Genomic DNA, 24747 nt, shown 5'->3' on the forward strand with positions numbered 1-24747 from the left:
CTCTTGCGGAGAGAGAATGTGGACACAAGGCCAAGTATAGCAACCGGCACTGAGTAGCTGGTTTAACAAATGTTGGATTCACTGTCCTTTCTCCCTCACAGACATTCCATCTCTTTCTTCTTCCCTCTTTCCTTTCCTCACCAAGTTTCCTCCTTCCTTGAGGGTCCTATCTCTACGAGTCTTCTTGGCTTGAAGCACAGGGACACGAATTCTCCCCTCCTCCTTGTAAAGCTCTGGCACAAGCCTCAAGGAGCTCTGCTCTGGAACTCACCATCCCTGCCGTGCATATCTTTGAAGTCAGACCATACGAACAGGGACCCCTCACAGTTGTACAGTTTTATCATGGGCTCTTACATCCAGATTTTCGTTTGGTTCAAGTTTAGCTGCGTGCCGAGGCAGGGCAAGGTGTGCTTATCACCATACCCATTCCTCAAAGGAGGAATCACAAGTTCATAAAGGGGAAATAAGTTCAACAGAATGAGTACAGGAAGGAGGACATAAACACAGGTCCTAGTGTGAAATCACCGTCCTTCCACTATCCAGCCACTTCCTTCTTTAAAGTAACATGTTCATGTGTGTGGATCCTGTGGGGCTCCAGCAGAGTTCCTCCTCAGGCCCCAGGCACCAGATGCTGGACTCACTGGTGTTGACTTTGACAGCCATGTCCCTCGCTGGGAACTGTTCTCAGGAGCAGAGACTGCCCCACCCACCCAAAGTTACATTCCTCTCTCGAAGGCAGCCCATGGCCACTGATTGGCCTTCTGGCTTCCATTGGGAACAAGTGAAAGGCCACTGCAGCTCCAGAGCTCCCTGCAGAATCCTGCCATCTGCCAGGTTCATTATAGGGTCCATTGCTGTGCAAGTTCAATGTGGGCCATAGAAGCCAGTTGATCTGGAGGTGCTTACAGCATCTGTGGCAGGCAGGGGTGCGGTGGGGATGGAGCCTTCTGGTTGGTCGAGGCTTCAGTCACAGCCGCATCAGAGGGAGGGCAGCTTCTCCCTCCATGGCTCCTGCCATCCCTGCTTCCTCACAGGAAATCTCCTGAACACACACCCAGCCAAAGTCTCCGTCTCAGAGTCTGTGCAGATCTCCATCTAAGGCAGAAGGTACTGGAAGTGTCCTGGGAAGCAGCCTCTGAAGTCGGATGTTGGGGTGCTCACTGGCTGGCCGGCGATGAGGACCCCTTCACGGCAGGTGGGGGAAGTCCCCACAGCCCCTGGCATGTTGTGCTGGTGCGATTGTGCAAACCGCCACTGGTGGTGAACTGGGATGGGATACCCTGCTCCCCCAGAGATGCAGGAGGAGAATGGGAATTGGAAAGACAGTCGGGTTGGGGGCCGTTGCAGAGCACCACTGATTTGAGGAACGGAGACGACAGGCTTGGGATGAAACAAGGAGTCAGGCTTTGGTTCTGGGGGGTGACTTGTCGAAGATGTGTCATGGGGCTGCAGCGGCAGGGGCCGCTTCCTGATTTTGCTGGTGTCCCTCTCAATTAGGACAGCAGCCCTGAGGTTCTGCAGCCAGCAGCCCCCCAACAGCTCCGAGCAGCAGCCGTGGCTTTGGGTTATTCTCCCTAGAAGCTCAACCAGATCTGTTTCTTCAGCTCTTCCAAAGCTTCTGCCACCAAATGCGGGGCAACTGCAACCTAAGTCTGTCTGATTTCGAAGCCCGCGTTCTGTCCCCAACAGGAGGACCGATGTCTCATTACCTACAATGAACTAAACCAAGGAAAGAACGAGTACTCGGAGGGAGCTGGAGGAAGAAATGAGTTCAGCATGAGGCACAGGCAACCTGGAGTACCTTCTAAAAGAGCCAATGGGCTCACCCAGCAGAAATCTAAAGGGGAGGGGCTCGTTCTTACTCCAGAGCCTGGGGCTGGGATTGTAGATTCTGAAGTCTGTCCTAGAAGTGATGATTTCCTTAAGTAAAATGCATTCTTGTCACTCTCTATATCTTTACTATGCCTTATTATATTTTCACATGGTAAAAAAAATTATATACTTACATTACTCATTAACTGATTGACATGTTTCTCTAGCTACTTGAATATAGGTTTACTGCTATGTCAACTCCACAAGTGCAGATATTTTGATACACTCACTGTTAACATCCTTGTGCCTAGACAGTGACTGGCACATAGAGGTTGGCTCTATAATTCTCTATTGAAGGGGTGCATAAATGTATGAACAAATGATCTTTGCAACAGCCACATGAGCCACGGGAGCCATACGAGCCACGTGAGGTATTATCATGACTGAGGAGAGGAGCTTGGGAATGTCCAGCAGCTTTTCTTGGCTTTATAGCTAGTTAATGGCCCTAAACGTTTCTAAGCTATCTTATTCTATCAAACCACACCTGGTCTAAGAACTAGGAAAGCGCTCTCCCTGTCCTGGTGACATGGAAATTTTCTGTGTGTTTGGGCAAATTAGGAAATTTGCATTTTCTAGGCCTTGTTATTCTAATTATGTGAATAAACGCAGGGGTTTTTCTTCAACGTCCAAGGTTCTTACCAGCTTTACCTACATAAAATAATTCACACCTACAAGTTAATCATAACAGTAACAGGTGCTTCTTGCCTCGGAACAAGGAATGCAGGAGAGAGTAATCAAGAGGGGAACGTGCAGCTCAGTGTGTTCTCACTAGCAACAAAGTGCAGGGCAGGGTCCCAGGTGACTCTTGAATTTGCTAGACAGCTGCAGTCCTTGTCCTCGCAAGTTCTCTCCTCTTGGGCAAAACACTTGGATTCTCTAAACTTCCAATTTTTTTTTGTGAAGATTAGGTGCAATACTATACATAAGCCAGAGATGAAATTGCTTATTTCTCTCCATTTTTTTAAAGATTTTATTTATTTATTTATTTGAGAGAGAGAGAGAGTGAGTGCATGTGCGAGAGTGCAAGCATGTGTGGAGGGGTAGAGGGAGAAGCAGACTCCCGGCAGAGCAGGGAACCTGACTTGGGACTCGATCCCAGGACCCTGGGTTCATGACCTGAGCTGAAGGCAGACGCTTAACCGACAGAGCCACCCAGGCGCCCCTCTCTGCAGCTGTTATAATGAATACTGCCAACATACAAATTGGTTATGATTCATATATATATATATATATATGAATCATAACCAATTTATATATATATTTTGGCCATGATGGTTTCAAGCTTTGATGACTGCTATATATAGCTCCTATACTACAAATATTGCTTACCTACAGAAATATCCTGGGGCGCCTGGGTGGCACAGCGGTTGGGCATCTGCCTTCGGCTCAGGGCGTAATCCTGGCGTTATGGGATCGAGCCCCACATCAGGCTCCTCCGCTATGAGCCTGCTTCTTCCTCTCCCACTCCCCCTGCTTGTGTTCCCTCTCTCGCTGGCTGTCTCTATCTCTGTCGAATAAATAAACAAAATCTTTAAAAAAAAAAAAAAAGGGGGGGCGCCTGGGTGGCACAGCGGTTAAGCATCTGCCTTCAGCTCAGGGCGTGATCCCGGCGTTCTGGGATCGAGCCCCACATCAGGCTCCTCCACTGTGAGCCTGCTTCTTCCTCTCCCACTCCCCCTGCTTGTGTTCCCTCTCTCACTGGCTGTCTCTATCTCTGTCGAATAAATAAATAAATAAAATCTTAAAAAAAAAAATATCCTAAACACAGTATCCGCGTATTTTTTCTGGAAAATAAATTATTTAAACATCCAACTTTGCATATAGTTCATTAAAGGCAATATGAATCCAGCTTGAAATACGGCTCACAAAATCAGCACAGCTTTTGCTAGCAAGGGATGCGAAAAGAGACCAAGTGGCAAGTACTGTGTTAGATGCTTATAGATATCGTATTCCGCTTAGTGCTCAATAAATATTGTTGACACAGGAACCCCTCGTCTCCACGGGCAGCCATTCAAATATATTTGATGCATACTTTTTAATTTGTATGTTCTTGAAAAAAAAAGTCTACTGTTTTGTATGCACTGACATGAATAGCATTGTGTTAGACATCTCTTTCTGCTATTACTTTTTATCCCTAAGCGTTATGCTTATAAGATTCGTCCGGGTTTCAGGCTAGATGCCTAGCTGCTGCTTCAAACACCGTACTGAGTATCCACCTGCATTTTACTTCTCTGGTGATGCACCTTGTTGGAGGGATCCGGGAACCCTCAGGCACGGCTGGCAGGGAGGTAAGGTGATATGGCCATTCTAGACAACAGTGTGGCAGTATACTTGGTCACATTCCAGTCCTCCATCTTGTGATGTGGGTACATATCATGGAGAAATCTGCTCATTGCAGTGCTGTTGGAGAAATCCCAGAGCTGGAGACAGCCAGTTGTGTGCTGGAAACCGGTACGTGCGGTTCACAATGGCCAAGTGTTAAATTTCAGGAATGTGGTGAGCTGGTTTCCATTCGGCCATTATTAAAAGCAAATTATAGACATTAATATGTTCTATGTAAAGAGATTTGTATTAAAAAAAGTAATAGATGCAAATCAAATGATAGATATTAATATATTATATATAAAGATAATTGTATTAAAAACAGAAGTAATAGATACTTAAAGCTCAGCACTTCCTAATTATTTCACTATGTTCTACTATATACAGGCTCTGGAGGTCACTGACATCTCTGACCCTGCCTGGTGGGAATGCTCTATAATGCTGTGCTCCTTCTGCTCATTTCTTCCCCACTCTGCGACCACGGACATGACACTGGCAGCTTCAAATAGGCCATGGTGGGAAGAATTATACCATGGACATCAGCAAACACTGTAAACCAGGGCTGTTGGTTTTTTTTTCCCCCTCTGAGAGCCAGTTGTTAAACATTGACCCATTCACTGGAGGCTGGTACTAACTCTCTTTTACACATGAGGAAAATGAAGCTCAGACAGGTTATAGAATTCACCCCAAATCATACAACGTTCAAGTAGCAGAAACTGGGTTCAGACTCAGGTCTGTCTCAGACCTTGTGCTCAGATGAAAGAAGTGAGTTGGACCACGTAGCCTATAAAATTCTCCTTCCCCTACCAACACCAGTGCACTCATGCTTTTTGTTTAAAAAAAAAAAAAAAATGTTGACTGCCGGCACCTGGGTCTAGTGTGAAACCGAGACAGGCACAATTTTCAGAAACATCTGCTTACCGAGTGAGCTTCATTAACTGCCCTTGAGAGCTGCGTCCCGAAACACCGTGCGTCCTGGAACGAGATGAGCTGTGATTCCATGAGGCCACGCAGGCTGATCAGGAAACAGGACGGCTGAGATACGTCAGCCACTGTTTGACTTCCCAACGCTGGTTTACAGATAATGCTCTGTGGCCCACTGAAGGTCTTGACCTTGTCTCTGCCCGTGTCACAAACCTTGGTGTGTTTACTTCTATGTAACTATGTATCTCTGTTATTTCCTAAATATTTCTTGCACAGTGAGTTGAAATCCAGGCACATTTTCTTATCAAAAATCTATTTTCTTGCTCGTCCAGTCGTTCAGCTGGTCATTGGTGAACATTTATAAAACTCCTGTTATGGGGCGCCTGGGTGGCACAGTGGTTAAGCGTCTGCCTTTGGCTCAGGGCGTGATCCTGGCATTATGGGATTGAGCCCCACGTCAGGCTCCTCTGCTATAAGCCTGCTTCTTCCTCTCCCACTCCCCCTGCTTGTGTTCCCTCTCTCGCTGGCTGTCTTATCTCTGTCAAATAAATAAATAAAATCTTAAAAAAAAAAAAAAAAACCTCCTGTTATGTACGGGATACAGGAGAAACAAGGTTGGATAAAACAGGTCCCTGACTTCCAGAGGCCAAAAGGACAGCAGGAGGAACATAACATTTTAAACACGTATTCTGACTGAGGCCCACAGTAAAGGCAGGTGGAAAGGCCCCGGGGATGTCTTAGTCCATTTGGGCCTTTATAACAAAATACCACCAACTGCTGATAAGCCCTGGGAATTCACTTCCCCCAGTTCTGGAGGCTGGGAAGTGCAAGATCACGGTGCCAGCATGGCCGGGCTGGCGAAGGCCCTCTTCTGGGTTTCGGACTGCCGACTTCTTGCTGTGTCCCCATGTGGTGGGGGGGCAGCCGGAGGAATTCACGTTGCCCCACTGAAGCCCCAACTGCTTATCCAGAGTTTCTGCATTTGAATTGCTCCTGATCTGTTTTTCCCCAAGATCAACAAACAGATATTTTCCTTAAAACACTATTCAGGTGGTCCGAACCTCCCCCAAACAAAATAACAACGTACTCAAAGCCGTATTCGAATACTTTTGTAATTTTGCAGTGTCAGATTCCTTTCCTTCTTTTCTCCTTTCAACTATTACTCACCAAGGTTTCCCAAACCTTAGAATGGAGTTTCTCGTAGGGCACGCTATTCAAATAACATATTTAAGTGTTCTAAACGAGATTATAACTCTAAGAGTGTTTACACTCATCCAATTTTATTCTAATTAAATAATTTATGTGAAGTGTCTGATACAGTGACTAGCAGAGTTTACCATGAATATTAATTTCTTCGTTTGCTCTTAAAACCATATAAAGTCGGCTGGATGGGCACCGTTCGTCAGATCTGGCAGATGAACAAGCTCAAATACAGAGGTTGTCTTTTCTCAGCTGTTCCTTAAGGTCCACTCCAACGTGAGGTCTCCTGGTTCATGTCAGTGCAAATTCACCAAATCCTGCAATTCTTTCGGTGTATACAATCTTTCTTCCTAGAGAAGGAGCTGGATCGCCCAGCTTGGGCTGTGCTTGGCCTGACTCCGTTGCTCTGGTGGAAGTAAGGGAGGCAGAAGCCGATCTTAGGACAAACATCATCTCGTGAGGCTCCCCTCAGGTGGTCTTTGCAGTGTCTGCTGGCAAGGCAATGAAGACCGCTCTCCTTTCTCTAGGAGGGGGGAGGGCACTGCTTCTTCGGCTGTTGGGAGGAATCTGTGTTCAAGGTTCTCAGGTTTGTCCAAATATCCCTACCCCATGTCTCAAGGTCTTCTGCTTCTTTATCTGGGCTCTGACACTGACTTGAGAGGTTGTGAAGGCTGGACTCCTTCTTACCTCTGCTGCACTCACAACGAAGCCCCAAGACTGAACTTCAGCAGCCTTGGCTGGCTGTAGGGAGAAGGGCGGGTTCTCTATGCTTCCAGGAAGCGCTCTGGCTTTCATAGCATTCCTTGAGGTAGGTAGGTAGCTCACTGAGCCGGCCATTTTCTCTTCCTTTTACAAAACTTCTCAAGACCAGTAACCAAGCTCAACTAGTTCTGTGTTCCTGGTCATTAACACTGACCACATATTTTTTATGTGACCACTAGCACATAAGCCAAAGCTTCATTGTCCACTGTCATCCTTCCTCTCACCTCTGGTGAACACCTCAGTAACTGCGATGTTATTGCATGCCGTAACACGACTCCACTTACCAACCTTCAGGGGACCCCAATCACTGTCTGACCGATTCAATACCAGAATCCATCTGGAAAGTGTCCGTAGGGCTGCTTGTGGTACCAAGTGTCTCAGCTTGCGTCCCTCAGTAGCAGGATTGAGAGAAGTACTGGCAAGAATAATTTATTTTGGGATATGATCCCAAGGAAAAAGAATGGGAATGGGGAAGAGTAAAGCAGGGAAGGAGGTCGACCCAGTTCAAGGGCACCTTACCGGAGAAGGAATTGGGGCGTTGTTTTGCTGGGACTTTCTGCAGCAGCATGCAGAATCAGCCACGAGGGTGGATGTGGTAGGTATTTTTCTACTAGCCCTCATCCCTTAGTTGGGAAGGGCTGCCCACGGGATTTTAATATGTTAAAATCTCTGTGATTGTAGATTTATATATTTCTCCTCGTACATATATCAATTTTTGCTTCATGTGTTTTGAGGTCATATTATTGGTAGATACAAATCTCGAATTAGTATATTCTGCTGGTGATTTGGACTTTCTATCATTATAAAGTGATCTTCTTTATTCTTAGTAATGCCTTTTGCCTTAAATTCTATTTTAGGTGATAATACCTTGATATAATGTAATTCTGTTATTTTACTTTCAAACTATCAGTATTCGTGTGTTTTCAATGTACCTCTTGTAAATAGCTTACACTTCAATTAAAAAAAAGAATCCAGTCTCTCAGTCCTTGTTTTGTAACTGGAGCCCCGATTTCATTTACATTTGATATTAATGATATAGATTTATATCCACTCTTATAAAGTGTGTCTCCTATTTGTCTTACTATGTTCCACCACCCTCTAGACTTTCGTGTTTTTCTTTTTTTTTTTTTAAAGGTTTTATTTATTTATTCGACAGAGATAGAGACAGCCAGCGAGAGAGGGAACACAAGCAGGGGGAGTGGGAGAGGAAGAAGCAGGCTCATAGTGGAAGAGCCTGATGTGGGGCTCCATCCTACAACGCCAGGATCACGCCCTGAGCCGAAGGCAGGCGCTCAACCGCTGTGCCACCCAGGCGCCCCCTGGTGTTTTTCAATCATTCCATTTTGGGCTATTAGTCAGAAGTAATACAATCTTCATCCTTTTAATGGTCATGTGAAGTCAAACATGCATTGTTGACTTATCAGAGTCTTATGTGAATTGATACCTTCACTCTCTTCTCGGTGCATAGACCTTAGGTCGCTTTAACTTCATTTGCCTTCTTCCTTATTTATAGTCTAGTATTGTAGTATTTTAGCTCTCTCTAAATATTTTTATTTATTTTTTTAAAGATTTTATTTACTTGTCAGAGAGAATGGGCACAAGCAGGGGGAGCGGCAGAGACAGAAGCAGACTCTCTGTTGAGCAGGGAGCCCTATGTGGCACTCGATTCCAGGACCCTGGGATCATGACCTGAACTGACGGCAGATGCTTCACTGACTGAGCCACCCATGTGTCCCTCTCTATATTTTTAATTGTATGTGATATTTATCAATTTCTCTGTCCTCATTCATGCATCAATAACCTTCCAGCAGTTTAGGGATTATCATTAGAATTTCCTTTGTGCAGGCTTATTTGTGATAAATTCTCTGATTTTATCATCAGAAAATGTCTTTATTTCTCCTTCACTCTTGAAAGGTATTTTTGTTAAGTGTTGAATGCTACTTTGGCAATTACTTTCCTTTAGCCCTTGTCCACTGCCTTTTGGTTCCTCTTACTGTTACTGAGATGTCTATTTCTCACTTTTTTAAAGGTAAATTCTCCCTTTGGCCGCCTTTAAGATTTTTCTCATTGTTTTTTGTTTTCTACAATTTCACTATGTCATCGATTTCTTTTTGTTTCACCTGCTTGACATTTGTTATGGTCCCTTGAATCTGTGGACTAATGTCTTTCACCATTTCCAGATAATTCTCAAGTATTATCTTATATGAAATGTATTTCACACTATTCTTCTCTCCTTCTGGGACTCCAATTAAACTTGTAATAGGTCTTTAACGGTATCTTTGAGACTCTCACTCTCTCTTCTGTTTGCCCCCCACCTCCCCTTTGTCTTTACATTCTTCATTAATTTCTTCTAATCTATCCTGTCACTCACTAACTCTCTTTACTGTCTAATCTGCTGCAAAACCCTTCCAACGATTTCCAGAATTCTATTTAGAACATAGTCCACTTGTTTTTCAGTGTTTGATAATACTAATATATGTCCCTGTGCGTCCCTTTTGTTGTTTCTCACTCATGCTGTCCTGTTGTCTTAGGGCCTGGTTATTTGGGATTGTGTACTATATATTGTAATTGAAAATTTATTTGTAGAAATAATTTGATACATAAGAGGATTTTTGTTTGCTTCTTGTAGACACTGGGGAGTGCTTACAAATTTCAAGATTTTCTGTGCTCTTGGCCACTCATCAGATATGAAGCCTGGTTAAATAGATTGATGATGGTTTATTTCTGGTTTCCTCTTGTTCTTTGGATATAAACCTTTTGGGTCCCAGATCAAAGTGGAAGTTTACAAGATGGTGCCCACCTTGGTAAGTCCTAAACATTGACTCTGTACTTGTAGCCCCAAAATGCCAACAACAGTAGCTGTGACTTTCAGCTCCCTCTTTAGCTTGGTAAATATTCCTAAGACAAAAAGCATTTATTAATACTGAGCTTATCACTCTAAGTTTGCATCTTTCCCCAGATCATGGCTGGCAATTCCTTATTATCTTATTGGTTCTTTTTCAGTTTAAAACATTATTTTGGTCCAGGTTTTTTGCTTGTCTTCTCTAGGAAAACTGGTCTAAATGAATAAGTCTTCCACTACCAAAAGGAGAAAAATCCCTGTATTATTATTATTATTTCTTCCAGAGCACTTAATGGTTAAAGTTATTGAAAAGGGGTGCCCGGGTGGCACAGTTTGTTGAGCGTCCAACTCTTGGTTTCAACTCAGGTCACGATCTCGTGATTATGGGACTAAGCCCTGCATTGGGTTCTGTGCTCAGTGAGGAGTTGGCTAGAGTTTTTCTCTTTCCCTCTGCCCCTCCCCCCCACACCCTCTATCTCTCCCTAAAATAAATAAATCTTTAAAAATAAAATAAATTGAATAAAGATAAATCTTTAAAAATAAAATAAATTACATAAAGAACTGTTCTCTATACCAAAAAAAGCATAATAACTACACATCAAAGTCTGCATGTTCAACATTGAGGGCAGGAACAGGAAGTGAAAGGATCAAAATTTTCCAATCAAAATAGCAATCTGATGATCTTTAAACCAACCCCTCATAGTCTTATTAACACTACCTCCTTCTCTGCTGTGGACAGATCACCCTTCTTGATCTTATATAAATGTGTTTCTAGCTCTTTCTCAAATTGCTCCTCTGTCTTCTTACACACAAACACGAATTCCTCTGTCCATTAATCATCTGACTTAATATGCTCAACAACATTGTGGGATTATAATACTCCTTATACAGATAAGGAAAGTCAGCCTTCAAGAAGCAGACTGCCCTGGGATCTTTCAAATCCCAGTGTTCCTCCCATTCTGTCACTTCACTTGCTCACTTTGGGAAAATCATTTTAAGGCCGCCCTCCTCCTCCAGCTTAATTTTCTTAAAGTAAAATGATAAGGTGAGACAACACAACCATTACCGTTCCCTCTTCTATTCTGACACCTTCTGGAAAAGTTTGCCCTGTTCAGCTGATGGACTTTGGTAGCAGTTACGTAAGAAGTCGCAGGGAGAAAAGGGGGCTGGAAGCTCTCTTTTTGTGGGTGGAATTCTAAGCCTTCTCTTGCTGCTGTACTGAGGACCACCCTCATATCATTTGGAATAAAGAATGATGGCCTAACCATTTGCATGTGTTCTTCTACACCCATTTGTGGAATGTTTTGACATTTTTCGACAGAGAGTGGTATCTGCATATCCAGATGATTACAGCAGGATATGGAGAGGCTTGTAAGTACCTAATAAATTTCATCCCTTGGAAGAATAAGCTTTTCTTAAGATAAGAAAAGAAGCAAATGGAGCTCTGGAGAGGAATTCTTTTCTAGCCGTAGAGAAAAACCACACATGTTCTCACTTGAGGATATAACGGAGAGTATCTGGAATCAGGAATTCTGGATTTAGTTAAAATTCCTCTGCTGTTAATTAGATATGTGAATTTGGGTAAGTCACAAATCTATTTGGAGTTTAATTTTCTCTGTTGTAAAATGAGGATAAAAAGAGATGTTGCAAATTCTTTGTAAACTCTGAAATTACTATTCAAATGTAAATTAACATCTTTTTATAACATCAATCTGGGCACTGAACAGAATAGTGAAGAGGGGAGCCAGGGATAGAGGTTTGCTCCTCTTCTCCAAAGAAGAATGAAAAAAAAAACAAGAGGGGGAGGACATGAACACCTTAGGGGTACTCCCCTTTATGTCCTACCTTTACTTCTGATAAGGTTTCTTACTGCATGGTTATTGGAACACAATGAAAAAGTGGAAAAAATAGAGACTTAAGTCAGATGGAAATGGTCCAACCCCTCTCTGAGCCACATGCAGCGTGGGTGGGACACTGGGCTAACCTTGCCAAGACTGTATCTTTATCTATAAAGTGGGGGTAGCTTTTTAGGTTAATTGTGAAGATTTCCTGAGACACCCTGTGAAAAAGTGCCCGACTGTGTTTTGCACATGGTAGATGCTCAATAAATGCATTTCTCTTTTATTCAGGGGACAAAATGGTTTCTCTCTTTTATCCAGGGGAATTGCTGCATTTATGAATTTAATTTTGCTAACCTATTATTGAGAGTTCACTGAGACCCATCAATGGAATTACATATGGAAAAGAAAAACTTGAGTAGAAAACCTCCACAGAACTCTTAGCTCTGCAATAATTACCTGAGAGAAGTAATGTGCCAACTAGGCTATCAAGAAAGGAAGCTTAGATATTATCCAAAAGTGATTTTCAAAACTGTGCTATGCAATAAAATTATATTAAGTAACATACATAGTGACCAATTCATTCCATTCCATGTTTTATTGACTCTCACCATCTTGCAGCACTTAAATGTAAAACACTCTTCCTTTCAAGGATACGGTTTGCTGTTTAAAAAAAAAAAAAAAAGGCAAACAAAACAAAGTATCACTGGCCTTCTTCCTGGCAGCTTTTAAATTACCCCCATTTAACCCCAGAACAAGCCAGAGAGCGGTTCCTTTAGCTGAAATTTCAGCTTAAATGTTTCTATAGCTTCCCAGTTGATTCGTCATTTGTAAGCCTTTAAAAAATTAATTATTAAAACATTTCCATTAGTGTTTTGTTTGGCCTTCATGCAACCATTTTTCTTTTGCTGTTTAACAAGTGAAAACCCACCAACATTAGCTATAAATACACAGCACCCGATATGGCAGCAGGCACATGACTCATGCTGGACTGTTCCCTAGGGCTCACCAACTGATGGCTGCATTCTGGGAAGGAGTGTCAGGTCCACTCTTGAACCTACAGGTGAATTCCAAACCAGGCAGCCATGTGAAGAGAATTCTCTTCTCAGTTCCTCTACTTTCCTTTTTGGTTCAAGGTATTGGTTCAAAGTATTCATTAGCTTGGTCTACTGGTAAATTCCTTCCTGTCTATCCACCCAGTAGGTATTATTTATATTATCAAACAGATGCCTTTGCAACACTGAAGGCAGAATATCAAATGTGTTCCTGCTCTCAGAAAGAACACAACTGCAGTGTGAGAGAGCTGGACAAATCAATTCACTATTACGGTGTAATACCTGTTATGACAGAGGAATAAAATGAAGGATGTGGAAGCCCAGTCAAGGGTCTCAGGGAAGGTTTCTAGGGAAAGGTCCTATCAAAGACAATTAAATGCCATTGAAATAAAGGGTCAGGAGGATGGGGGAACCTTCCCAACAGAAGAACAGCATATGCAAAGGCACAGGACTACAAAACAGGATCCTCTGGAGAAGTACACATGGGTAAGAACAGCTGATTCGGAGAGACTGTTGATGCGAGCGGCCAAAGATGAGAGCAAAGAAGGTGGGCTTCCATCACGGTCGTCAAACTGTGCCCTTCACACACTATCAGGGGTAACTGGGGAAACGGCTTAGCAGGCGGGCTTAAGTGTGCCTTACATGTTGGGCTTCAGTGAAAGAGTTTTTTTTTTTTTAATATTTTATTTATTTTATTTGAGAAAGAGAGCACCAGCAGGGGCAGGGGCAGAGGGAAAGGGAGAGAGACAAGCAGACTCCCCACTGAGGGACAAGCCTAGATCATGACCTGAGCTGAAGTCAGAGGCTTAACTGACTGAGCCACACAGGTGCCCTGAAAGAGTTCTTATTTATTTATTTTTATTTATTTTTAAAGATTTTATTTGACTCGAGAGCACTCGAGAGAGAGCACAAGCAGGGGGAGCGGCAAAGAGAGAGGGAGAAGCAGGCTCCCCGCTGAGCAGAGAGCATGACGCAGGGCTCGATTCCAGGAACCCTGGGATCATGACCTGAGCCGAAGGCAGATGCTTAACTGATTGAGCCACCCAAATGTCCCCGGAGTTTAAACCATGAAAAACCCGTGTACTGTTTAACAATACAGACTATAAGGAACTAAATCTGAGTAAACTTGCTGGTGGGAAATGGGTTAAAATAATGCTCAACACCTCTGTACAGGTAAAGAGGGACACACTGACGTTCAGGAATGTATGTATGTATGTATTTAAATATTTTATTCATGTATTTGTTAGAAAGAGAGAGCATGCACACAAGCAAAGGGAGGAGCAGAGGGAGGAGGAGAGGGCGAAGCAGGCTCCCTGAGGAGCAGGCAGCCTGATGCTGGACTGGACCCCAGGACCCTGGGATCACGACCTGAGCCGAAGGCAGACACCCAACCGACTGAGCACCCAGGCATCCCCAGAAATGTAGTTATTTGGTAGCTCACATACCCTCCTGACTCTGGTAACCAGCAGGGAATGGGCAGGCAGGGGGAAATTTGTTATCTGCACTTTTATGTTATTAAAAATATGAAAATTTGAAAATATGACAGACTCATTTACATAGTATTTTAACATTTATGAAGGGTCTTTTTTTTTTACGTTTATTATCTCATTTGATTCTCCCAATAACTCCCAGAGTGTATATAGAAAATGTGTCATTAAATTTTATATACGAGAAATCTGAGTTCCAAGTGTTTAACATTAGTGGTATCACTTTTACCCTAATTTATGGTTTACAAAGCATTTTATTTATTTTTAAAAATTTATTTATTTGTGTGAGAGACAGAGACACCACAAGCAGGGATAGCTGCACGCAGAGGGAGAAGCAGGCTCTGCGCTGAACAAAGGAGCTGGACACGGGGCTTGATCTCAGGACCCAGGCATCGTGACCTGAGCCAAAGGCAGAAGCTCAACTGACTGAGCCACCCAGGCATCCCTACAAAGCATTTTAAAAACCACTTTCTTATTTGATTACCAAAATCCTAAAAGTACTTAAATTTTAATACCCTTAAAATCGTCTAGATACCAATGGGACACTAACCTTGGCATGATCTCTATGCAACAAAGAGCAAAGAATTTTTCTTTAAGAAAATACAAATTAAGTATATGGCCTACACTGTAAAGCTACAGAGGATTTAGTGGCCCCCAGCATACAGAAAAGGCAATGAAAAAGGCAATGTTTTACTATTTGTAAAAGAGCTAGTTGTTTGAATTCTCAGGAAATTTCTCTTTCTTCCTTACTCACCTAATCTCTCAATGTTCTTCAATTTACAGATTCACAAAATTGAAAGGGAACTTGATAGGTCTCTAGAATGTATAGCACACCCCTATGTATTTACGGTTAAAGAATCAAGCGTCAAGTTTCCACAGCTGAGAATAACTAACCTTGCCAGCACTAACATCCTTCCTAGCGAATGGCCTCTTCAAACAAACAAGAATTGAGCATGACCTTGGGCAATTCACCTATCAAGGCCAGTTTCTTAATTTAGGCCTTGAGGAATTTGTTTGAAGCAGCTGAAGTCTTTAGCACAATCATTCTATAAATCTTAAGCTAACCTGACTTGAAATAAATTTAAAAATTAGTAAAATAAAACATTTTCACTTATGAGGTCGGAGTTTTCCCCTGAATCTCTTAAGAATGAAAATGTGATAAATAAGCCTTACCTTCTATTCATTTTCTTCCCCCCAGAGCTCACCGCTGTCCTGAAGTTTGTGGATATCCCTGCTATGGGATTTGTATGGTTTCCATATACATTTACTTAGAACAGTAGCCTCAGTTACATAAATACCATCATAACGTATAGTCCTTCTGTTACTTTTTTCACTTAAAACAGATTTTTTTTATATTGATATTCACCCATTTTAACTGTTACTATTTCAGTGTATGAAAGTAACATAGATTATTTATTTGCTACATTTGTGCATGAGTTGGCAAAAGTTTCCTGTCACAGGCCAGACAGGCTTCATGGGACACATTATTGGTTTCTATTGCATAGTCTCTTTTTATAAAAATAATCCTTTAAACATGCTGTGTTGGGGTCCCCAAGACCACCATCTCGTTCAATGACTTATAGAACTCAGAAAAGCACCTGACAGTCATAATTTAGGATAGCAAGAAGAGGGTTTAAAATCAGGACATAAAAGGCAAGGAAGAAAGAAACCAGGAGATCAGGAGCAAGCTTCCAGCTGACCCAAGAAAAGCTGCATGGACGGAATTTAGTTCTTCCAGATATGATGTGGGACATGTATGGAATATTGCCAACCAGGGAAACTCACTCAAGACTTCATGTCCAGGGTTTTTATTGGGGGTCAGTTTCAGGCTCCTCCAGTGATCAAACTGATACGGCATGATACAGTGTCCCCACCATAAATCCCATAAATCATTGTTAGCATAAACTATCTGGTGTGGCTCAAGGCCTCGAGTAAACACAGGCACTCACTCATATGACGAGGGATATTCCAAGAGCTTAGAGGTTATCTCCCAGGAGCTGGTCAAGGGCCAGACTTATCTATGGAATGTGCATGATATGAATAAGCCAAACCTGCTAAGTCAATCCTTCATTGCACATGTGTCAAAACCATTCTTAGTTCACGGACCATGGACTGGATTTGCTTGGAGACTCTAGGGCTAAGGATATGCAACTTACTTTCTTTTTTCCTGTTAATTCAAACACTGCTGTGGGAAACATCCTCATACATGCTTTATGGCATACACACAGCATATATTGTGGGAACAATGACATAGGTACCTTACCTTCCTTCAGAAATAAAAGTGAACTTGGAAGTATGTAAAACATGTCTCTCTTTAAAATAAAAATAAATCTATAATGTTAATCACTAGGAGTTAAAATTATTCATTTAGATGCAGGACTATAAAATCTCAGCCTTTGTTAGTAAGAAAACTGAAATTAAAACCTAGTGAACTAAATATAAAATCTGTGTCAGGTACTATATTAAAGCAAAGGTCTCAAGAAATATTAAATTTGAGTATCATAAGCAGCAAATTGCTGTTGTGTTTTTTTTTTAAAGATTTTATTTATTTATTCGACAGAGACAGCCAGCGAGAGAGGGAACACAAGCAGGAGGAGTGGGAGAGGAAGAAGCAAGCTCATAGCAGAGGAGCCTGATGTGGGGCTCGATCCCAGAACGCCGGGATCACGCCCTGAGCTGAAGGCAGACGCTTAACCGCTGTGCCACCCAGGCGCCCCTGCTGTTGTGTTTTGCTACTACATATAGAGAGAAAGGAATTTAATCCAAGTGTTTTATTACACATCTCCTAATCTGAACTGTAACCTTCGTGTGAATGAATGTCATCGTTATGAAATGTTTTAGATAATTGTGGGACGTCACAATAGGACCAACGTAGGAGACTACGGTAGTTCACAAACTGTACTTGTTAATATCTTCAAATGTAGCTGAATTTAAAACAAAATATTGGACTTTGTTCTATCTAGAGCCAATACTTTGTTTTACAATAAAAACATCAGTGCAATTTTCCAGTTTGGGGAAAAAGCAATTCAATCTTCTATCTCCCTGTTACAAATATCCATAATAAGCTTCCAGTGTTCAACAACTTCTAAACCTAAGTATGATGTAGAACTTTTTGTAAAAAGACTTCTATGTGGCTGTTATAAGCAATGTGTGATTTCATCTTTACTAAAGTGATAAAAAAAAAAGTGTAAGTTGAAAAAAAAAGTGTAAGTTGTTTTCTCAAGATCTGTGCCAATCTTTGGTATCACTGGGTATGAAATGGCATCTAATTGCACCCATTTGCATCTCCTTGACTAGAGACAGAAAACACGTTTTTGTGTTAATTGACCTTTGGCCCTCTTTCATAGTTTTTCCCCCATTAACCCTTTATGTAATCTGAACACTTCCTTTGTTGCTCATTGGTAGACACAGTCTGAGTTCCCTGCAAGCCTATGGCTTTTTTTCATATTTAGTGTCTTTGGTCATACTTAACTAGCTAAATTTAATATAGTCAGATGCACTGATCTTTTCCTTTATGGTTCCCTTTTTGGTGTCACATTCAACTTCTTCCTTACACTGGGTCATACTTTCCTACATGTCCTTCTAAAACATTTTTAGGTGGTTTCTAATCCACCAAATGTCTTTTTGCACGTGGTGTGAGAGATATGTAACTTGGTTTTTCCCACATGGACATGCAATTATCCTCATTATTTGAGAAGTCCTTTGTGTCCCCATTTTCTGTTGTACAGAGTGTTCAACACTGGCTTCTGGACCTTTATTCTGTCCCACAGCTCTGCATCTGTGCTCGGGGCACAGAAGAGCCACTGGGGCTCTTCTACCACAACAGCTCCCTAAGTCCTGCTGTCTTTCTTGTATGACAGGCCATCCTCCCTCTTGTTCTTCCTTTTGAAAAATTGTCTTGGCTCTTTGTCTTCCCATATTAATTTGTTAGGCTTATTGAGTTCTATGAAGTATTCTGTTGAGAATTTCACTGGAACTTCAGGGAATTTAAAGAGAGCTGATGCTTTAATATATTGACTTTTCCCATCCTCAACATGTGATATTGCATTTATTCCAGACTGCTTTAGTAAAATTCTTCCACAGCTCTTACTGGGTGTATTGTTAGGTAACTTATAATCTTTAATGTGAATGAGACTCTCTTAAAAATTATGTTTCAAGTAGACTTATGAGTAGAAAGGAGCACTACTGATTCTTGCATATTTGGTCTTACATCCAAATACAAATCTCGTATTAGTCACAATATTTTGTAGTTTCCCATGGACTTTCAAAAAAAAAAAAAAAAAAAAACCCCAATGATCTTGCCCACTACTAATAACTGTTTCTTACTTTCCAAACCTTAGTCTTATTTCTCATCTTATTGCACTGGCCAAAATCTTGGTGCACTGAGGAACAGGTGCACAACAGCCCTCCCTGTCCTACTGCTGACTTTAAAGGAACACATCTAAAATTGTTATCATTAAGCTGCTATGTTAACCATGGGTCTTTCATAAGTTTTCACTGATCACATTAGGGAAGTTTCTGTCTATTCATAATCTATCAAGCGGATGTTTCATTTGGTTAGTTTTTAAAATCATGAATGAGTGTTGCATTTTGTTGATTTTTTCCCCCCTGCATTCACTGAGATGATAATATGGCTTTTCCTTTTCATCTATTAATAATGTGGCATATTACACTTACGAGATTTTCCAGTGTTAAACCAACCTCTCATTTTGTCAATAATCTTTACTTTGTCATAATGAACTAATTTCATTGGTGAATTTGAAATGCTAACATTTGGGCTAAATCAGCCATGTTCATAAAAGAGACTAGCCTATCCTTTTTTCCCCCTCACATATCCCATTTGACTTTAGTATCAAAGTGGGGTTTTCCCATTTTTTCTATTCTTTAGAACAGTATTTACAAAGATTATGTTTCTTGATGGTTTAATAGGCCACAATATAAACCATCTAGATCTGCTGGATTAGTTGGAAATTTCAAAAAACAGATTTATTCAGTGATATTTTATAGATATACATACATACACACTGATCTACGTTTAAAAATATCTAAAATTTTTAGGGGCGCCTGGGTGGCACAGCGGTTAAGCGTCTGCCTTCGGCTCAGGGCGTGATCCCGGCGTTCTGGGATCGAGTCCCACATCAGGCTCCTCCGCTATGAGCCTGCTTCTTCCTCTCCCACTCCCCCTGCCTGTGTTCCCTCTCTCGCTGGCTGTCTCTATCTCTGTCGAATAAATAAATAAAATCTTTAAAAAAAAAAAAAATCTAAAATTTTTAAAATTTGTCCACATAAATTCACAATACCTTTCTCACTAAAAACAAAACAAAACAAAACAAAACCTTACTTATACCCTTACTCACTTATTTCTTTCCTGATATCAAATTGTCTTTTTTACTGAAAAAAAATTATCAGGATAGTGATGATCTCTATCCTGATTCTATCACCATAGATTAACTTAAAATTTTTAAAGGCCCTTTATGCCTTTTTGTCCTTAAATTGTTGCCTGCCTCAAATCATAAAGATATTCAATGTTTCATTATTTCCGCTTTCACATTTAGACTGTTTTCCATACAGAACTGATTTTTTTCTGTCTGTTGTAAAGAAGAGGTCTCTTTTTTCCATATGGTATCAGACTCTACATTATTTATTGAAAAGACCATCCCTTTGCCCATTGCAATGGTGTCCTGTGGTCATAAATCAGGTGACTCATGTGTGTGGATTCGTGCTTAAACTTTTTATTGTTACATTGGTCTGTTTGTCTATCCTTATGCCAACCAACGTTACAATCTTACTTAGAACTACAGTTTTGGTGAAAGTCGTTCAGTTTTGTTGTTGTTCAGGGTTACCTTGGATAGCCTTGGTCCTCTGCATTTCTGTCAGCTTGTTAACTTCTTCCCATACTGCTGGCATTGTGATAGTATCATACTGAAGTCAGGTAACAATTTATAAAATTGCTTTCCAACCCATCAACATGTATATCCATATATTTATTTAGATCCTTTTTCTCTCAATATGATTTTTTCAAAAATTTATTTCTAGGTATTTGATACTTTATGCTAGTGTACATGGTATCACCTTAACAATTTCAATGTTTCTGACATTTAGAAATGCAACTGATTTTTATATATTGACTGTATCCAACGACCTTGATAAACCACTTAAATATTTTATAGAGTCCTTTGAATTTCCTATGCATATAAACCAGGTGTCTACAGTGTTTTCTCCTTTCAAAACTTTCTATGTTGGGACTTTTTTTTTTTTTTTTTGAAGATTTTATTTATTTGAGAGACCGAGTGAGCACTTGAGAGAACATGAGCAGGGGGAGGGGCAGATGGAGAAGCAGACTCCCCAATGAGCAGGGAGCCCGATGTGGTGCTTGATCCTAAGAGGGGCTCAATCCCAGGACCCTGAGATCACAACCCGAGCAGAGGGCAGATGCTTAATCACCCAGGCGGCCCTGTCAGGCCTTATTTCACTGGCTAGCATCTCAAATTTAAACAGTGGTGGTTAATCTTATTAGACTTCAAAAAACCAACCTTTTTGCTTTGTTGACCTTTTCTAGTCTATGTTATTTCATTGATTTTGTCTATTATTTCCACGTTCTTTTTCTAGCTTCTTGAGATTAGGAATTTAAGTCATTCATGTTCAGCTTTGTTTTTCTTCTAATATATTTATTTAAGGTTATAAATTTCCCTGCACACACTGCTTTAGCTGTAACTCACAAGTTTTGGTATCTTCATTATTATTCACCTCAAAATATTTTGAAATTTGATTTATTCTTTGACCAAAGGACTGTCTGGAAATCTATTACATAATTTCCAAGCAGTTGGAGGTTTCTTTAGTCATCTTTTCATTACTGGTTTCTAGATTAATTCCACTGTGTTAGAGAATGTTGGACGAAGGCTTTTGATCTTTTGAAATTTGGTGAGGTTTGTTTTATGACTCAGCATAAGGTCAACTTTGGTAAATGATTCACGTTTACTTGAGGAAAATGTGAATTATGTCTTTTTTGAGCAAGTGTCCAATATATACAAACTAACTGCAGTTTAGTGATTATATCATCCAGAACATCCACATTCTGATTTTTTTTTTTTTGGTCTGAATACTCTATTAGCTATCACAAAACTGTATAAAAGTTTCCAACTATGGGGGCGCCTGGGTGGCGCAGTTGTTAAGCGTCTGCCTTCGGCTCAGGGCGTGATCCCAGCGTTATGGGATCAAGCCCCACATCAGGCTCCTCCGCTATGAGCCTGCTTCTTCCTCTCCCACTCCCCCTGCTTGTGTTCCCTCTCTAAAAAAAAAAAAAAAAAAAAAAAAAAAAGTTTCCAACTATGGTTAGGGATTTATTTCTCTTCTGTCATTGTTTTATATATTTTAAATTTGTTTTAGGCATATATACACTTAGGATTAGTTTGGGTAAATTAATTCCTTTGCCATTATAAAATGTCCTTCTTTATCTCTAGTGCTGCCTCTTGCATTAAATCTCTGTGCTTGATAAAACTATAGTCATAATATTCTATTCTCATTCGGTTATTTAATATATCTTTCCCTTTGTATTTACTACCTACCTTTCTGTGACCTTATAATGGTGTCTTTCGTACGAAGTATGTAGGAGGGTAATCTTGATTCAGCTGATAGCTTTTCAACTTTAACTCCAGTAATAAATCACTTCAAGTGTTCGGGTTTATGTTCTGCAATTTTAAAGTTTGGCTCACCTGTTTCATGTTTCCTTTTCTATTTCTGCCTTTAGTATTTTCCCCTCTATGACGCTGTTACACATTCTACTATTGTGCTTAACTCGGAGACCATATAACCTGCATCCTCGACTTCAATGACAGCATTAATTTTACCACTTACCCAATGCTAGAACCTGAGAGCACTAACTCCATTTACCCTTCCTGTGCCTTATTATATGATGCATTTTAATTCCACTGGTATTTTAAACCCCACACTTTTACAGGTAATAATTACGTTTGGAGACATATTTACTACTTACATTGCTCTTCATTTATTCCTGCCTTTCTCGATTTCATCTGGGGTCATTTTGCTTCTACCTAAAAAATATCCTTTAACATTTATCTCAGTGCCTGCCTACTGGTGACAAATTCTTATTTTTCCCTGAGAAGTCTTTATTTTGCCATCATATTTGAAGTGTTTCTTGCCCTTGGACCTTCTTTCCTGTTATCTGGAATGTGAGCCATCTTTTGATGAGAACAGAAGCCACATGCTAAGGACGGTGGCTCACAAAGAACAGAAAAAGTCTGTGGCCCCTGATCTTGTGGGGTTACTGAACACTTAGACAGCCTATCTTGACAGCTTATGCAACAGTTTAAGCACCACTGTTACTTTGGTTCTGTTACCAGAAGGCAGATATCATTCCTGATACAATGTCTCTGATCAACTCTGGAAACTTCTTAGCCACGTATCTCTTTCAATATAGCTGTTAAGGTATCTGCAACTTACACTGATCTACTACTCCAGCATATGCGGCACATGTGTGTTGCTTATGTAAAGTCATCACTTGGGTCCTGCTAACATTCTGATCAAGACTGTGTAGTTCAGAATGCTCAGTTCACACTCTAATCAGAGGATCCATGTTCAAGAGGAAGTTTTTCTAGGTACTGTTGTCTGTGTCTTGAAGAATATATAAGGCTTTGCTAATTTACACACTAAATGGTGACACTTTCATTGATGAAATTTGTGGTCTGTTAACTAGAATGATGCACTTCAAAAACTGGCTCTGATGTTGAAATTAAAGGTTTTCGGGATTATACGGATTGGCTAGTTGTATGCCCTAACCTGGCAAGAAGAGGTCAAAGAATCCAGCCTGGCCTGCAGGCCTTAGCCTTGGGGATAATGTCCTAATCTAATCCCCAGAAGATCCTCTGTCCAGCCATGAACACAGATTTTGTTAAGGGTAACAGAATTCTGCTTCCTGAAAGAATTAAGATTTTAATTTATGTTTATTTGAGAGAGAGAGAGAGAGCACAAGCAGGGGGAGGAGCAGGGGGAGAGGAAGAAGCAGGCCCCCACCCCCTAAGCAGGGAGCCCAATGCAGGGCTCAACCCCAGGGTCCGGAGATCATGACCTGAGCCGAAGGCAGATGCTTAACTGACTGAGCCACCCAGGCACCCATGAAGGAACTTTTTAGGCAAGGTTGTAGTCATAGCATCTCAAAGGGCCAAACAGGCTTCAAGAACTGTTTTCTTGCTTAGTAGCTGTACCTGTGACAGAAGTTGGTATGAAACTCTTTTCATTACAATCTGGCTGTTGAGAGTGATTCTAGGGGAGGAGTGTGGGTGGGGTTTTTTTTGGGGGGGGGGTGTTCAGTGCATAACACTGATCTACCAAGAGTTGTACACAATTACATTAGCTAGGGTCAGTTCACAATTGCCTCACCCCACCCCCATTCTATTTTCGACCTTCTTAAACTCCTGAAGTCCATATGTACATTGGGTCTTCCAGGTGTTAATCTTTAATTTTTTCCATCTCTTTTGTGCTGTGTTCTAGCTTATTCCTTCTGTTGTTTCAAAAATTGTCTTCGGGTGTGTCTGATGAATATACATTAGTAAATTTTTTCTGGTTGATGTTAGAATAGAGACCTCAAGAGGGCAGAAACTTCTGTGTTTTGTTCACTGCTTTGCTGCCAACACTTTATTGTGCTGGCACATTAGAGATGCTCACAGTAATTTTTAAGCTAAGCATGGATACCATGAGAGCAAGACTGTAACGAACATTTTAACTCTTCCTCATGGAACTCTTCCTCCCCCTTCACCTAGTCTTAGGTTCAGAAGCTGCTCTGTTGCTCCCCAGGCTGCTAGGTGGAGCTCTGCTTCCCCCTTCCTGAGGCTACAGCACCTTCTGGGGTCTTGACTCTGTGCAGAGGTCTCAGTCCTAGTCTCCCTGAGTTTTGTCAGGTCATGTCTCTTTTGCTGTTCAAGTCCCACAGTCCACTGGTGAGGCTAATAGCCAAGATGATAATGCTCCAGGTCTGAGTAGCTTTCAGCTCCTGAGTTTACTACTTTGGCTTTGTTTTCTCTTCATTTCTGGCAGTTGAGATTTCCTTTCTTTTCTCTTGCAGTCAGCTATGTGTATTTGTCATGTTTTATTTGACATCTCTATAAGTTTGGAGCTATCGAATGCTGGTGGGAGGAAGACTGATGTTTAGTTCAGTCGGCCATGACACCAGATTCCTGGAAACTACGTGAGAGGGGAAAAACAGAAACCACCAACTTGTTTAAGGCTACTGTTCTGGAGTTTTCTGCTACACTGTAGTCAAATTTAATCACTAACTGATACACACTCTGAAAAGCAGAGCAAATGAAGAGACTACAAACAGAGTTGGAAGAAAATATTTAGTACAATGGTATGAAAGTAGAAAGTAAGAACAGGGAGAGGAGAAATTGTAAGTAGGAGACTTCGTGGGGTTCCTTTAAAACACAGTAACT

The 24747-nt window shown here is 41.1% G+C and overlaps 1 protein-coding gene across 1 annotated transcript in view; it reads right to left on the minus strand.

Moving 5' to 3' along the window:
* Positions 1-24747, minus strand: part of ZFAT (zinc finger and AT-hook domain containing) — a 284368-nt gene that overhangs the window by 222680 nt on the left and 36941 nt on the right. The gene's annotated exons all lie outside the window — the stretch shown is intronic.

This window comes from Ursus arctos, unplaced genomic scaffold (genome assembly GCF_023065955.2).
Source record: "Ursus arctos isolate Adak ecotype North America unplaced genomic scaffold, UrsArc2.0 scaffold_6, whole genome shotgun sequence".
In the NCBI taxonomy this organism is placed as follows: Eukaryota; Metazoa; Chordata; class Mammalia; order Carnivora; family Ursidae; genus Ursus; species Ursus arctos.